Below are 17881 nucleotides of genomic sequence, written 5' to 3' on the forward strand. Positions count from 1 at the left end.
AATGGGAGAAAGCTTTGAATATGTACTTTAAAGAGGAGACATACAAATTACTAATAAGCAGCTGAGAAGATGCTTAAAACCACTAAAAAATATGAAACGATTAGAATAGCTAAAATTACAAAACAATGCCAAGAGACAAGAGTGAAGGATCCGAGACGGCAGTAGAAAAACAGAAGATACAGTCGCCTGCTCTCAGGAACAACTAGACTTACAACTAAAACATAAAACAATCTGGAAGAAAATGGGGCAGACCCAAGATGACAGAGGAGGAAGTGGAAGTTACACCAACCTATTCCCAGGACTAATCTGGAATTACAACTAATTCAAAGAAAAATTATCCTGAATAACCAACTGAACACTAGCTGTAGAGAAGCCTATTAACCAAGAACTGATGGAAGAAACCACATCACCAGATTGAGATTGGTATCTAGTGCAGGGACATGAGAGGGCTGGCTGGACTCCCAGGGCAGCAGCAGAAGTTCTGGAGGGATGTTTCAGTGGCCAGGGTGTTCCCCCTGAGAAGTGAGGGGACTAGATCCCAAGTGGGGCTCCCCAACCTTGAGCACCAGAACTGGGAAAGGAACCCCAGTAACACCTGGCTGTGAAAAACAGTGGGTTTCTGTCTTCCACACAGAGATGGCTAGAGATGGACAGAGCCTCTTAAAGAGGTAATGCAAAAATATCATTAGCAGCCACTTTACCCTGGGCTCCAGAGGAGGGAGGGCAGAGTAGATTAGAGATTCTCAAGGACAGTCTGGGGTTGGTGGCTCTGTGGAGAGAGCTGAAGGATCTGCCACCAGGATCCCTGTGCTGACTCCTTCCCCATAATGCTGAAGCCATCTTTCTTGGTTAGAACACTCTCCACCAGGCAGCATAAGCCTGAAGGGAAGCAATGGCCACAACCACAGGAATCCTTCCTGGCCCACCCTGTGCAGCTTAAGCACCAGCTGTGGATCACTGATCACTCCAAACAGATTGCCCAGGTCCAGTCACAGGCAGTGTCCAACATAGGGTGGCACCGAAGTCTTTGCTGACCTGTGTAATGCATTAAATACAAAGAAGCAGATAAAATGGGAAGACAAAGAACTAGGCCCCAAATGAAAGAACTAGAGCATTCTCTAGAAGAAGAACTAAATGAAATGGAGGCAAGCAATTTATGTGATATAGACTTTAGAGTAATGATTGTAAGGATACTAAAGTATAAAGTATATCGGGTTGGGCAAAAAGTTTGTTTAGCTTCTTTCTGTACAATAAAAGACACATCTTTCATTTTCACCAATAACTAACAATTTGCATGTGAGTATGTCAGCTACCTCCTGATGTGGGCTTCTACTGGGTAGAGGCCAGGGGTGATGCAAAACATCTTCCAATACATAAGACAACCCTACAGCAAAGAATTATTGTCCAAAATGTCAAGAGTACCACAAAGCTTTGCAAACCACTTTTGACTCATCTGGTCATTCTCAGCAGTTTCTCCATACACTGCACAAGTATGTGTATTTTTTGCATTTCAGCTTCATATTTACCTTTACTAAATTAATAAAGTATAAAACAATAAAAATGTTCTGTATCTTCCTCCATCTTTGATATTAAAATAGCTACACAAAAGTTCAACTTTAAGTTTTTTTTAATGCACACTGATTTGAGAGCTGTCAGAATACAATCGAACAGAATTACTTCAAATGAAGTTAAAGACAACTGAGCACTACTAGAACAATCATACAGAAAATATAAATGAACATTTTACTCAACCTAATAGAAAAACCCACTTCTATAAACAACTACTGACTTGCTGAACAGAAGTTTTATAACCAAGAATTTACAGAAGAAGCCACATCAAGACTGGTAAGAAGGGCAGAGACATGAAAAGGGCTGACCCCACTCCCACAGTGGTGGATGAGGTTCTGGAGGGATATCTCAACTGCAATTCCTATCAAGACACAGCAATGATGTGTTTCAGAGAATTAGAAAAGTGTTCCAAATATGTATAGGGAACCATAAAGACTCTGAATAGCCTCAGCAATCCTCCAACTCCAGTTGCCAATCTGAATTAATCAGTATGGAAGCAAGGACATACTGATCACCATCAGTACACCATCATTTTGTGTACTGGCCAGTCACAGTTGTAGCAACATCTGATACATACATTTACTCAGTCACTTGAATCAGGATGAAATATTCAACAGATCAGTGGCCAGGACTCACAGCCAGCAGAACCAGTGGTTCATCACACAGCAACAGCTTCATTCAGCTAGCCATTCATTTATTAATTGTTCCATTTCAACTAAGCATTTATGCTCACTATGGTTCAGGAACTGTGTGAACATAGATGCCTGGGGAGTGAGGAAGGACACTGTAGCTGTCTAAATGATGCTTCCAACAATGGGGAGAAAACAAGTACTGAATGTTCAATTGTAATGTGCATTGGGTATTCTGAAGAAAATATACAGGGTTCCACAGAGGGATAACAGTTGTACTTAATTTGTTAGGAGCCTCAAGAAGACTTTCCAGAGGATAGAAAACAGCATTTAGGTTAGTACCTATAGTATCATTAGGCATTGCCCAGGTGAGGTGAAAATTACATTTCAGGTGAAGCCACAGCATATGACATGGTCTTGATGTGGTAAAGAACATGGGCATGTTTAAGGATTTAAAGTAAAAAGCTTCTGCACAACTAAAGCTAACATCAGCAAAATGAAAAGGGAACCAACCACGTGGGAAACTATATTTGCAAATGATACCTTGGACAGGGTTTGATCCCCAAAATATATAAATAACTCACACAATTCCACTCCAGGAAGAAAAACAACCCAATTTAAGAAATGGGCAAAGAGCCTGAGCAGACACTTCTCCAAGGAGAACATACAGAGGGCCCAGAGACAAATGAAAAGATGTGCAGCATCACTAGCCATCAGAGAGATGCAAATTGAAACCACAATCAGATACCCCTTCACACCAGTCATGATGGCCATCATAAATCAACAAACAACAAGTTCTGATGAGATTGTGGAGAAAAGGGAACCATAGGACACTCTTGAGAATATAGACTGGTGTAGCCACTGGGGAAGACATTATGGAATTTCCTCAGAAAACTAAAAATGGAACTGCCTTTTGACCTGGCAATTCCACTGCTGGGATTACACCCTAAGAACCTTGAAACACCACTTCAGAAGAACCTATGCACCCCAGTGTTCATAGCAGCACAATTTGCAGTAGTCAAGTCTTGGAAGCAAGCTAAGTGTCCATCAGTAAATGAGTGGATCAAAAAACTATGGTATATTTACACAATGGAATCCTATGGAGTGGAAGGAAAGAAGGAGCTCCTACCCTTTGTGACAGAGTGGATGGATCTGGAGGGCATTATGCTAAGTGATATAAGCCAGGTGGTGAAAGACAAGTACTATATGATCTCACCTATAAGTGGAACCTACTCAACAAAACAGACAAATGAGCAAAACAAAACCAGAGACATTGAAATAAAGAACAAACTGACAGTAACCAGAGGGGAGGAGGGAGATGGATAATGGAGAAAATAGGAGAAGGGTCATTAAGGAACATGTATAAAGGACACATGGACAAAACCCAAGGGGGTAAGATTGAGGGTGGGAGGTGGAGCTGAGTATGTTGGGGGGTGTGTGGGATGAAATGGAGACAACTATACTTGAACAACAATAAAAAAATAGATTAATGAAAAAACAGGGAAAAGTAGCCATCTTTTTCCTGTAAAGGAAACCAAATGATTGGTCCTAGATTTTTTGTGTTTAGAGATCAAGGGAAGAGATGTGAAGGTCAAAAAAGAAACATGGGCCATGTTCAAGACTTTGTAAGCCATGTTCAGAATTGTAACCTTATTATAACATTGTTAGGGCTATTAATGAAGGAACTTGTCTATTTAGAGTTGTGGCCATGGTTGGTATATGGAAAATGATGAGAAGAGGTGTGAGAGGCAGGAGGAAAGCTAGTTAGGGTTGTGTTAGTCAGGATTCTCCAGAGAAATAGGACCAATAGGAGATATATACATGTATGTACACACACATATGAACATACATGCAGAGATGGATAGTGAGCAGCTGATTGATTGGATGATTGACTGACTGATTGTTAAGGAACTGGCTTACAGAGCATGGGAGTGGGCAATTCCAGAATCCAAGGGCAGTCCAGACCGGTAATTTCAGTAAGAGCTGATGTCACACTGTTGAGTTATGAGGGAGCCTGGAGAAAATGTCCCTCTTTTTGGGGGGACTGCAGTTTTCTCTAAGGCTTTCAACTAATTGCATAAGAGGTACTCACATTGTTGAGGGTGACCTGCTTGAGTCCAAGTCTACTGATTTAAGTGTTAATCACATCTAAACAGGAACTTTCACAGTAAAATCTAGATGGCTGGTTGACCAAACAGCTGGTCACCATAGCCTAGTCAATTTGACACATAAAATTAGTTGCCACATGAGTACTATTGTAAAACCCATGCATCGGGTGGTAGATTATAATAGAGCTGCTGACAATAAAAAGTAAGAGAAGTAGGTGATGAATATTGGACTCAGAATGTACAAGACAATGTACAATGCGTGTGGAGGAAAAAAATTACTCAGGAGTTCAGAATTAATCAATTGATTGAATGGTGGTGTCTTTTCATAAAATACAGACAATTGCAAGGGAGCAATTTGGGTGATAACAGATGACCACTTAATATACAGTTTGTGCTGGAAATTCAATAGACAAAAATAATTTTTGTCTACAGCACTAAGAAGCTGGTGGGGAAAACCAAATAAATATGGTAGTGAGTGATAAAGGTCAGTTAGGCTTCACAGGAAACACAATCCAGTTCTCTCAAGCTTCCTTAACACAAATGAGTCTACTCATGAACAAGTCACTTCAAGAGTTTGTTCACTCAGTCCCCGAGGAGTTCAGGAACACTGCTCATTGCAACAGAGAAGTCATTGTTTTGACCTGACAGAACTCACAAGTTAATTAATCGGGGGCATCTCATCCTGTTCTTTCATGGCCTTCCTCAGAACTGGCCTGGAGCCAGAGATCAGGAACACAGGTCACAATTTACAGGTCCACAAAGTACATCCCAGCAGATACCTTTCCTATAAGAAGAATGTCATCAATAGTTTTACTGTCTGCTTCCACTTGGCCATTTCCACTCAGGGTATACACAGTAGGGAACCAATCTGCTTGGTGTTGGGGAATATATCCCAGCCCTATCAGAAAACCAATAGGCATGAGTCAGCACAGTGGATCCAAACCCATGGATTGGCTTTCCTGTGGGAAACCAGGCCTGCATTATACCTAGGCTGCTTTGTGGCTTGCTTTTGCTAAAACTCCCTCACCCTGAATTGAAGCTGCAAATGTTTACTACATATCTTTAAAGTGACTTCCTGAAGTCTGTGCTAATTCTCCCAAGGATGGAGTATAACCAGACCAATCACTCTTATCAGTTCCTTGCATTTGCAACATTTTTTCCTTGTTAATCTGTAGAAAGTAATCAGTAACATACTTTCTGTTGTTATCTGTAAAAAGTAATGCCCTAAAGCAAACCTGAGTATAATGAATGAGAACCTGCTTTGATGTAATGCTACTGGAAAGCAATAAAAGCCTGTCCAGGCAAGGGTTGAGGTGCTCTCCCTCTCTCAGAGAGTGGCCATTCCATCCCTTTTTCTCCACAGGACTTCTATAGTCCATGTGAATTTGTTTGTTGCATCATAACACCATGGACACTGCTGGCCAAAGTCCACATCAATACACAATCATAACTGTAAGCATCCCTCTCATTTCAGGATAAGCTCCTATTATAAGTAGACACAGCCTTAAATGCTTGGAGGTATAATAACCTTCACTTGTGGCAGAGAAGGCTTTTTGAAAAAAAAGAAATAATATTTTTAGAGTATTTTCAGCATATTAAGTATTTTTTCATGTTTTTTGTTTTTGATTATAAATGAATGTTATTAACAACTCACTATGTGCCTCGAAGTTATCATTGACATCAGAAAATCCACCCCCTACCTTCACTGAAAAGCTCCACACACATAATGACATATAGGCCAATCTGTTTAGACCATAGTCAACTCAATTTCCTTTTGTTGTTTTATTTATGGCATATTATTATTATCAAATCATAAAAAATATCAAACTTCACTATGAAAATATTCTGCCCAGCTCTGTCTTCAGAGCCCCCTTAATGTCACTGTTCCTGAGAGTACAGATGATGGGGTTCAGCATAGGGATGACCACATTGTAGAACACAGATGCCACCTTGTTGTGGTCACTTGAGAAGGTACACTTGGGCATCACATAAACAAATGTGACAGTCCCAAAATACAGAGTGACCACTGTGAGGTGAGCAGTGCGGGTGGAGAAGGCCTTGTGATGCCCCTCTTTGGAGTTCATCTTCAGGATGGTGATGAGGATGTAGATGTAGGAGACAAGTATGACAAACACTGTGACCACAATGATGGGGCCAGTAACAAATGAGGGGACAACTGCAGGGATGCTGCTATCAGAACAGGAGACTTCCACTAGAGGAGCAAAATCACAGAAAAAAATGATTGACGTGATTTGGTCCACAGAACAGTAAAACATAGAAGGAAATAGTAAAAGAGCAAGAATTGAGAAAACCACCCATGTAAGCCACTATGATGAACTGAACACAGACTTGTGTGGACATTTTGGTTGAATAAAGCAGTGGGTTGCAGATTGCCACAAAGCGATCATACGCCATCGTAGCCAGAAGGAAGCACTCAACTGCCCCAAAGACAGCAGTTGAACCAAGCTGCATGCCACATCCATGATAGGAGATTGGATTTCCCTTCACCAGGAAGTTTTCAAGCATATTGGGTGTGACAGAAGTTGAAAGGCCTATGTCAGCAAAAGCCAAGTGGCTCAAAAAAAAATGCATAGGATGATGGAGCTGAGAAGAGATTCTGATAAGAATGATTGTGCTGAGATTGCCAGATACAGACACCAGGTAAATACACAGGATGATCATGAAGAGGATGACTCGAAGGACTGGGTCATCAGGTAAGCCCAGTAAAATGAAGTCTGTCACTGCAGTGTGGTTCCCAGGCCCCAGGGAATCCATGAAATAATGTTGCTGCTACCAAAATGAACCTGTCATGAAACATTACATTAATATCAGCACTCAAACATGAAATCTAATGAACAAAATAAACTGATGAACAAAATAAAACCAGAGGCATGGATACCTGGAACAGACTGACAGATCTCAGAGGGGAGGTGGGTGGGAGGACTGGAAGAGGTCAGCCAAGGAACACATATGCATGTATGCATAGCCTATGGACACAGACAAGAATGTGATGAAAGCTGGGAGTTGTGTGGACAAGGGCTGGGTGGAGAGAGGCAAGGGATGGGTAAGGGGAAATGGAGAATATCTGTAATAGTGCCAACAATAGAAAAGGTGTGAATTCAATAGTTTATCTTCATTAATGCACATAAAAGTTATTCTAAACAAAATAATTACTCAAGGTAAGTTTGGGCACCTTTTAGAGTCCAGAGTTATGTGCATTGAATCTTGTATATTTTTGACAGCTAATGAGGGGGGAGGTTAAGGGATGGAGTGATTGGGCAGAAAGGGAAGGGACTCATGGAAATGGACAACAGTGTAGTGATTGATGGGGGGAGGGGGTATAAAGGAACTAAATGGTAATGGAAAATATGTAGTAAAGATAAAAAATAAATTGTTCTTATCAGCAACACTAGAGAACCTGCTTCAAATAATGTATTAGTTTTTCTCTTTATATTATCAATTTATAAAATGTACTTAAAGTGGCTTGAAATCTAAGCTCTGAAAATATAAAAATTATGAGAATGCCAAATAGGAATTGTCAGTATAACACAAAAGATACATGTGTAAATATAGGATTACATAATGGAAGTGAGAGTAATAGCTAACATTTAGTGAAAGGTTACTAAATGCTAAGCACAGTGTAAAAATTTAGATATTAATTTCTAAGAAATGATACTGAGGACTTACATTTATAGATGAAGTATCTGATTTGTCATTGTTAAGTAACTTACCAAGTTTACCCATCAAAGGGTGGGATGAAGTTGTGACTCTCATGGAGTTTGAATCTAGTCCATTCCTTTTATAACTATACTATAAGTGAAATTAAATAATATTCATGATGTAGTTGAGTCAGAAATGCATTGGTCACAAATTACCATCTTTATAGCTAATGTATACAGTAGGTTCATAGTTAATGAGAAAGTTTAAATTTTTATCAGTAAACAACTTCATTTTTTAAAAGGAGAAATACAATTTTTTTCATTTAGCTATCCCATTTTATTGTGTTTTTTTCCATTACCATTTACCCTATTTCTACCCTCTTCCACCTCCACCCACCCCCATAGTCACCACCTTGTTGTCCATGACCATGAGTTCTTTTTCTTTTTTGCTCAATCCTTCCACCCCCAACTACCCACTCCCAGAGCTGTCAGCCTGCTCTCTATCTAGGAGTCTGTCTCTATTTTGCTTGTTAGTTCAGTTCATTCATTAGATTCCCCATATCAGTGAAATTGTATGGTATTTGTCTTTCTCTGACTGACTTATTTCACTTAGCAAAATGTTCTCCATGTCCATCCATGCTGTCACTAAGGGTAAAGTATTCTTGAAAGGAGAAATACAATTTTTAATATGGCATAGAAGAAATACAAGGGATTTTTAAATTGACATTATGAATGAAGACACCTGTTGTAAATTTGTTATGTATCTTTAACATTACAATTAAATTATTGTTAATATCAAGTAGTTTGAAATATCTACCTAAATAGTGTATAAATTTAAAGAAATCAAATCATTTCCTAATATATCAATGTTTTATAGAGTATTATAGAATGAAATAAATTTAGTTTCAGCACAATAATGCAGCTGAATAAAAGCTACAGTCTAAAAAGTTTATTTTACCCAGGTTTATCTAACCCATGACCAAGTTGAAGCTCACCTCCATGTTTTCTGGCTGTATATTCTCGACTTTGTGAAAAGTACCTTGTTGCCTCTAAGCTAAAGCATCCAAAACAGTAAACAAAGGAAGTATTTGGATATTTACCAACAGTAAGCCCCCAAAGTATCTCAAGCTATTGAATTTATTAGCATTATAGTTGAGTGCCAAGGTTAGGTAGTGTGAAAGATCTTATGACTTTCTGGTCTTATGGGTGGATAAATGAGGGATCCTGGTATACTGAATTATAGTTGTTTATACCCACTAACTGGACTGTAGAAATTTAGATTAGTTCAGTTAAGGTTACTTGCTAGCTGACTGCCAGATTACATCTGTCTTATTTTTCCTGTGTGTCTTATGAGTGCAACTTTAGAGAATACATGGAAATCATAGATTACCCATAAAAGCCAAAATCTTACCTCTTGATATGAAATTCATTCATCTTACAGGTAAGTCATTGTTATTATATAGCAGCAATGGTGCCTTTTATTATTGTTTCCCTTTGGGGATAAATCTTTGAAGATCGTAGAGACTCAAATGTGAATTCTAAAGCACCAGGGGTCATTATCACATACCCAAGTGAGTGTGGAGCAGTTCACTTCACATGAACACAATTTATCTTCAAGGGGTCTGTTAATTTTGAACTACTCATTTTTGCTTAATATCTAGATTTTGGTACTTTCAATGGATAATTATTGAAGTATAAATAATAAATTAGTTCATAGCTAAATACTCTTTGTAAGTGTGTTGCGGAAAATCACACTCGGAGAGGTGACAAAGCACAAACTTTATTACGCAGGGGCTAGGAGGGGAATCCCAAATTCTGAGCAAAGAGTTTAAGCTGGAGTTTTCTTTATATACTAGTTACACAGGCAGAAAGGGAAGAGGGAGCAACTGCTTAAAACAAGCATACAGAATCAGAAGGGAAGGTCAGTGTTTTGGCCTTGAGATAACGGTTACCTTGGTAACAACTACTGGTCAGCTTGTACCTAAAATAGTCCCGTGTGAAATTTTGCAAGTGTTACAGAGAGTACTGCTTATCAAAGAAGCTGCAGAGCATAGAAGCTTTTACATGGGCGGGTTTGTTTTCCTGACACAAGTGTACTTTAATATTTTCACTTAAGCAATATTAAACTTTAATATAAAATGGTAACCTTAGCTTTATTCCCTCAGTGTGTATGTATTTTATGTATTTTGTCATAATATATGTAAGATACTCCTTTAGGTGCCTTGGGCATCCTTGCAGTAGAATGCACAAAAAGTTAGAATTTAAATAACACAATTATTTAAAACATGTATATATTTTCTAGCAAAGAGTAAATGTGTGCATGTGTATATATGTGTGTGTGTGTATGTAGATACATCTTTAAAGTTGTAGATACAGGACTATGAAGTAAAAAGGTCAGAATGACCCCCAGATCAGAGTTAATCCACATTCCTGAAAAGGATGACTACTAATGACTAGTGACTTATTTGAGAAGATGGATGAATGTAGAAACAGCTGTCTTCAACCTGAAGACTCAGCTAATTCTCTTGCTAATCCTTATTTTAGAAAGTTCTGTCTCACCCTGCTGATACACCACTCCATGGAAATTCTACTAATAATACTAATCAACTTTCATTCAGAATTTACTCTTTGCCAAGCACTTGCTTAACACTTTATATACACACACTCCTGTAATCCTCCCGATAATTTGCTGAGCTAAGAATTCCCATTATCCTAATTTTACAGAGTATCCTGAATCTTAGTATAAGATACTTATCTAATATAGTCAAGTGGTATGATTCTATCCAGGTTTAAAATTTCAGCCAGACTGATGCCAGAATATGTACTTTTAACTGCTCCTATCCTCTAGTTGACTTTAAGACTTGAGAGCCTCAGTTGTGATCACTGGTTCCCAATTGGTTCCTGACCTACACTTTTTGCTTTCCACTCAAAACAGTCTGCCTAATTCCCTAAAAGTGGCTAGACCTAAGTTCTGACCCTGAGCACCAGGTCTGTACTCAGGATCCAAACTTTTCCAATATGTGTACCCATGACCAACTCCTGTTGGTCTTACCTCCTAATTCCTGACACATGTCCACTTTACCTTAACAGTGCAAAGTGGTACAATTGATTTTCCTATATGTACATTTGGTCTTCCATAGAACAGCCTGAGTTACTTATTAAAATAACTTAATATCACTCATTTTAGTGCTGTCAATTATATGTACTTGGTTAAAATGGCTCAGAAGAGATAACAATTGTTCATTTACCCTTCCTTTTCAAATTCCCACAGGGGAACATGCTTGACTCCTTTTTTTAAATTGAATTCATTGGGGTGACATTAGTTCATAAAATTATATAGGATTCAGGTGACAATTCTTTAATATAGTATCTGGATCTTGTATTGTGTGTTCACTACCCCGGGTTATACCTCTTTTGACCATTTATGCCACGTTGATACCCTCTTCAACATCCGTCACCCCACCTTTGCTCTGGTAATCACCATGCTGTCGTTGTCTGTGTCTATGAGTTGTTTGCTTGTTTGCTTGCTTAATCCCTTCACCTAGCCCCACAACCTTCTCCCCTCTAATACTTGTCAGCCTGTTTTCTGAACCTGCTTCTATTTTGTTGGTTTACTTTCTTCATTAGTTTCCTCATGTGAGTGAAATCATATGGTACTAGTCTTTCTCTGCCTGGCTTATTTCATAGAGCATAATGTGTCCAGGTGCATGCATGCTGTCCAAAAGGACAAGATTTCTTTCTTTTTTCACAGCTGAGTAGTATTCTACTGTCTATCTACTCATCTACTGATGGACACTTGGGCTGCTCCCAAATCCTGGATCTTGCAAGTAGTGCTGCAATGAACATTGGAGTACATCTGTTTTTTAAAATTAGTGTTTTGGGTTTCTTTGGATATATTCCCAGAAGTAGAATTGTTAGGTCATTAGCCCACCCAATTTTTAATTTTTTGAGATAACTCCATACTGCCTTCCACAGAGGATGCACTAATCTTCATTCCCACCAACAGTGCATGATTCTCAAAATATCATGCGGCAGCTGATGATGAATGGGAGAATTGTGTGAAGTCCCAAGGTATCTACTTTGAAGTGTCATTGTCTGAGCACTGAGGTGTCATTGTCCTGTACATAATGTTTCTTGTATCTTCTTCAAAAAATGTCTCTCATTTTTCCTATTACATGGCTGGGTACCTTCTGGGAACCTCATTTGCCTGTTTTTCTGCCAGAACCATGCTGTTTTGATTACTATGGCCTTGTGGTATAGTTTGATATCAGGTAGCCCTAGTCCTCCAACTTTGTTCTTATTTCTCAAGATAGTTGCTGTGGCTACTTGGGGTTTTTTGTGGTTCCACATAAATATTTGGAATATTTGTTAGAATATTCTGTGAAATACACCTTTGGTGTCTTGATAGGAATTACATTTAGTCTTTAGATTGGTTTGGGTAATATGGACATTTTCATGATGATTCTTCCTGCCAATGAACACCATATATGCTTCCACTTATTTGTATCTTACTCAGTTTCTTTCTTCAGTGTCTTATAATTTCCTGAGTGCAGGTCTTTTACATCCTCGAGTAAATTTATTCCTAGGTATTTTACTTTTTGATGCAGTTGTTAATGGGATTATTTTCTTAGTTTCCCTTTCTGAGAAACCAGTTCATCATTGGTGTATAAACAATGCAACCAATTTCTGGATATTTAATTTGTATACTGCTACTTTACTGGAGTCCTTTTACAGTTCTATTAGTTTTTTGGTAGAATGTTTAGGGTTCTCTGTATACAGTATCATGCCATCTGCAAATAATGACAGCTTTACTTCTTTTTTTACAACTAGGATGTCTTATATTTCTTCTTCTTGTCTGATTGCTGTGACTAGGACTAGTAGTACTGTGTTGAATAAGAGAGGTGAAAGTGGACATCTCTGTCTTGTTCCTGACCTTAAGGGAAATGCTTCTAGTTTTTGCCCATTGAGTATCATGTTAGCTGTGGGTTTGTCTTTTATGGCCTTTATTACGTTGAGGTATGTTCCATCTATCCTCACTTTGCTGAGAGTTTTGTTGTTTTTGTTGTTGTTATTGTCGTTGTTGTTGTTTTTACCATAAATGGGATCTGGATTTTTTTAATGCTTTTTTCTTGATTTAGTGATGTGACAATGTGCTTTTTACCCTTCATTTTCTTTATATGGTGTATCATGTTTATTTATTTACAAATATTGCACCAACCATGGGCCCCCAGACTAAATCCCAATAAATAATAGTATATGTTCTTTTTAATGTATTGCTGGATCCCATTTGCTAATATTTTGTTGAAGATTTTCATGTCTATGTTCATCAGGGACATTGGCCTATTATTTTCTTTCTTTTTGTGGTGCTACCTGGTTTTAGAATTAGGATAATGCTGGCATGGTAAAATGAGTTTGAGAGCCTTGCCTTCACCTGAATATTTTGGAATAGTTTTAGAAGGACAGTTAGTTCTTTAAATGTTTGGAAAAATTTGCCTATGAAGTCATCTGGTCCAGAACTTGTGTTTGCTGGGACTTTTTTGATCATTGCTTTGATTTCATTCGTTCTAATTGATATAGTCAAATTTTCTGATTCTTCCCGATTCACCTTTGGAGGATTGTGTGTAGGAATTTATCCCTTTTCATCCAGATTGTCCAATTTTTTATCATATAAATGTTTATAATATGTTCTTACTAACTCATCCTTTCTATTTCTGTAATGTCAGTTGGTACTTGTCTTAGTGTTATGATTTTATTTTTAGGGGACCTCTGGGTGTTTTCTTGATGAATTTGATTAAATGGTCATCAGTCTTGTTTATCTTTTCAAAGAATCAGCTGTTGGTTTCATTGACCTTTTGTGTTGTTGATATTGATTCAATTTAATTTACTTCTGATCTGATCTTTATTATTTCCTCCCTTGTACTCACTTTGGGCTTTCTTTTTAATTTTTTTCCTAGTTTAGGTATAACGTTCAGTTGTTTATTTGAGATTTTTCTTGCTTCTTGATATGATCCTGTAATGCTATGAATTTCCCTCTTAGAACTGCTTTTACTGTGTCCTATAGATTTGGGGTTGTATGTTCATTCACATTTGTCTCAAGGTAAATTTTGATTTCTTTCTTGATCTTATGGTTGATCCATTCATTGTTTACTAACATGCTACTTTTGTTTGTTTCTTCACTTGTTTGTTATTTAGTTACAGTTTTCACACCTTTTCCCCCATTCCTCTCCCCAGCCCTACTCCCACAGTCAATCCCTACCCCACTGTCTATGCCCATGTATCCTCTATTCCTGTTCCTTGGCTTGCCCCTTCCAATTCTTTCTCCTGTTATCCCTCTCCTCCCTCCCCTCTGTTCACTGTCAGTTTTTTCTATAGTTCCATATCTCTGGTTATATTTTGCTCATTTGTTTGTTTTGTTTATTAAGTCCACTTACAGGCGAGATCATGCAGTATTTGTCTTTCACTGCCTGGCTTTTTTCCCTTAGCATAAAGCTTTGCAGTTCCATGCATGCTGTCACAAAGGGTAGGAACTCCTTCTTTCTTTCTTCTGCATAAAATTCCATCATGTAAATGTACCACAGTTTTTTGATCCACTCATTTACTGATGGTCACTTAGGCTGTTTCCAGCACTTGGCTATTATAAATATACTGCCATGAACATTGGGGTGCATAGGTGCCTTTGGATTGGTGATTCAGGATTCTAGGGTATAATCCCTACTGGATCAAAAGGCACTTCCATCTTTAGTTTTTTGGGGAAATTCCATACTGTTTTTCACAGTGGATGCAGCAGTTTGCATACCTACCAACCATGTACTAGGGTTCCCTTTTCTCCACAACATCACGAGCACTTGTTGTTTGTTGATTTGTTTATGGTGGCCATTCTGACTAGTGTGAAGTCATATCTCATTGTGGTTTCAATTTGCATGTCTCTGATGGCTAGTGATGTTCAGCGTTTTTTTCATGGGTCTATGGGCTGTCCCTGGCGAATTGTCTGTTCAGGTCCTTTTCCTGTTTTTAATTGGATTGTTCATTTTCCTGGTGTGGAGTCATGTGAGTTCCTGATATATTTTGGAGATTAAACCCTTGGCAGAGCTATCATTGGCAAATATGCTTTCCCATATGGTTGGTTCCCTTTCCATCTTATTGCTATTACTAAAGTATTATTTAACCTCCATCTGTGCATTTTTCATGGGGATTTTATTGTACTTGATTCCTAGTTGCATATCACTGTGGTTCAGAAGATGCTGGTTATTATTGCAATCTTTTTAATATTAGTAAGACTTGTTTTATAGTCTAACACGTGGCCTATTCTAGAGAATGCCCCAAGTGGACTTGAAAAGAATGTATATTCAGCTGCCCTGTCACACATGTCAATGAAATCCATGTGGTCTAATGTGTTCTAAAGACCCCTGTTGCCTTGTTGATTTTTTTGTCTGGAAGATCTATCCACTGACATACATGAGGTGCTAAAATCCCCTACTATGACTGTGTTACTGTCAATCTGTCTCTTTGTGTCCAAGAAGATTTTTTTATATACTGAGGTGCTCCTATGTTGGGTGCATATATATTTAGAAGGCTTATGCCTTCCTTTTGTATCAATCCCTTTAGTATTCTTCAGTGTTCTTATGTGTCTCTTGTTATGGCCCATGTTTTCAAGTCTGTTTTGTGTGATATAAGTATTGCTATGCCAGCTTTTTATTTGTTTCATTTGCATGGAGTATCTTTTTCCATCTCTTCACTTACAGACTTTGTGTATCATTTGTTCTGATGTGGGTCTCTTTTAGACAGCATATATATATGGATCTTGTTTTTTAATACATTCAGCTACCTTATGTCTCTTCTTTCAGAGATAATTTGGGAAATTTATTTCATTTTTTAATTTAAATTTTATTTTATTGTGTATGCTATTTCAGTTGCCCCAACTTTTCTCCTGTTGCCCCCTTCATTCAGACTACACCAGCCTCAGGTAGTCCCTGTGTCATCGTCCATGTCCATGGGTCATGCATGTATATTCTTTGGCTGCTATATTCCCTGTGCTGTACTTTACATCCCTATGACTGTTTTGTAACAACCAATTTGTATTTCTTAATCCCTTCACCTTTTTTGTACATCCTGCTGACACCCCTCCCATCTAGCAACCATCAAAACATTCTCTGTACGTATGATTCTCTTTCTGTTTTTCTTGTTCATTTATTTTGTCTTTTTAGATTCAGTTACTAATGGTGTATGTAGTACCATTTCATTGTTCATGTGTTTGATCTTCTTGTTCTTAAAGAAGACCCCTTAATTTTTCATATAATACTGGTTTGGTGATGATGTAGCCCTTTATCATTTTCTTTTCTGGAAAGCTCTCTATCTGTCCTTCCAGCTTACCTAAGCTAGTGCTCCAGGAACACCCCTTTGTGGATTATGTGTGCCCTCCCATTACAGTTGAGACTTGAATGCTGTTGGCCCAATTGTGAGTGGGGTTAAACTTCAGGCTGGCTGACTATAAGGATAGACCTCAATCACAGTATATGAGTCATTGTGCAGGGTCTGGCCCTAGAGGTGCAGTTTCCAGCAAGGAGGTCTGGTGCCTGCCAGAATCCCCCTTTAGATATGCTGTGTGTGTGGCTATTTGTGTCTAGCTCTGGTGTGGTCTGAGGCCCACCATGGTTACATTGGATCTGAGTCCATTTGGAGGGGTGGTTCTGGTGCATGTGAATGTCAGAGGCAGCAAGTACCTGGCCTTGAGCTACTAACTGGATCTCCATGCTATTCACTATTTGTGGCTGTCTCTGCTGGACCTGGGTGAGCATGGGAGGGGACAAGCTATATACAGGGGCTAGATTCGACCATTTCTGAGCCAGGGGCAGATCAGTTAAAGCTCCAAGGCACCCTGAGATCTGCCTACACCTGTCAGCTATTCTACCACCCCCTGAGATTGCCTGCTTTTCTTCCAGGGCTTTCTAAGGAAAGGCTGTAGAGTGGGCCCTGGCTGGCCACAACCCACACACCCTTACACAAGGTATGAGCTTGGTAGGGCAGCATGACCAGGGTCAGGAGCATGGGACAGTACATCTCTTGCTTGGAGGCAGCATGATCAGACACTCAGTGAGGGGGGAGGAAGGATATGGCCCCTACTCCAGAGCCATACCACTCAGTCCCTGCCAGATAGTCCAACCCTAGCTCCCCCAGGAGGAGTGCTTTGGGGGATCAGGTGGGTGCAGCCAGCCAGCCCCTCTGCAGGAGCAAGCTCACCAGAGCAAAGCCCCCAGGAGATGGAAGGACAGGTCAGAAAGATCTCCTGTTGAGGGAATAGTACTGGCCAACTGACAGGTGAGGTAAGGTTGGGCCCTGAGTCACAGCACACAACCCAGTGCTCATTTGAGTCCTGACAAGAGCTTCTAAGACAGACACTCTCCAAAGTTTCCAGGTCTGAGTAGCACACGAATCCCCCTGTGGGACTCAGCTCAGCAGAGTGGGGCTCAGAAGGACAGGCCAAGTGTCTCCCACTGGGGAGACTGGATCAAGTAACTATCCATTAAAAAAAACACCTCAATACTTAATTCACACATAAAACAAAAATTAAGATAAAGAAGAGTTTAGGAATAAATGTAAACAAACCTTATATAATTTCAAAGAAAAAAACTATACAGGAAATTTGATTAACCTGAGGCAAAGGTATCTTATATAACACCAAACACATGAACTTGAAATATAATAATGCAAACTTCATAAAAATTAAAGCATTAAGGGCTTCAAAAGAAATTGTTAAAAATAAAAGGCCAAGATACACATTGCAATAAATTATTTACTATGTATATCTATTAAAGGATTTGTATCAAAAGCATATAAAGAGCCTTCATGACTAAAGAAGAGAATAAGAAATCCAATTTATTTTTAGGAAATAATCATTTTAGTCTATGTAAGCATAATT

General features: G+C 38.9%; 1 pseudogene; it reads right to left on the reverse strand.

Annotated features, from left to right (window-relative positions):
• Positions 1 to 6138: 6138 nt before the first annotated feature.
• Positions 6139 to 7155, reverse strand: LOC114500333 (annotated as a pseudogene).
• Between the last annotated feature and the right edge of the window lie 10726 nt (positions 7156 to 17881).

The sequence above is a fragment of the Phyllostomus discolor genome, chromosome 6, assembly GCF_004126475.2.
Source record: "Phyllostomus discolor isolate MPI-MPIP mPhyDis1 chromosome 6, mPhyDis1.pri.v3, whole genome shotgun sequence".
NCBI lineage: Eukaryota > Metazoa > Chordata > Mammalia > Chiroptera > Phyllostomidae > Phyllostomus > Phyllostomus discolor.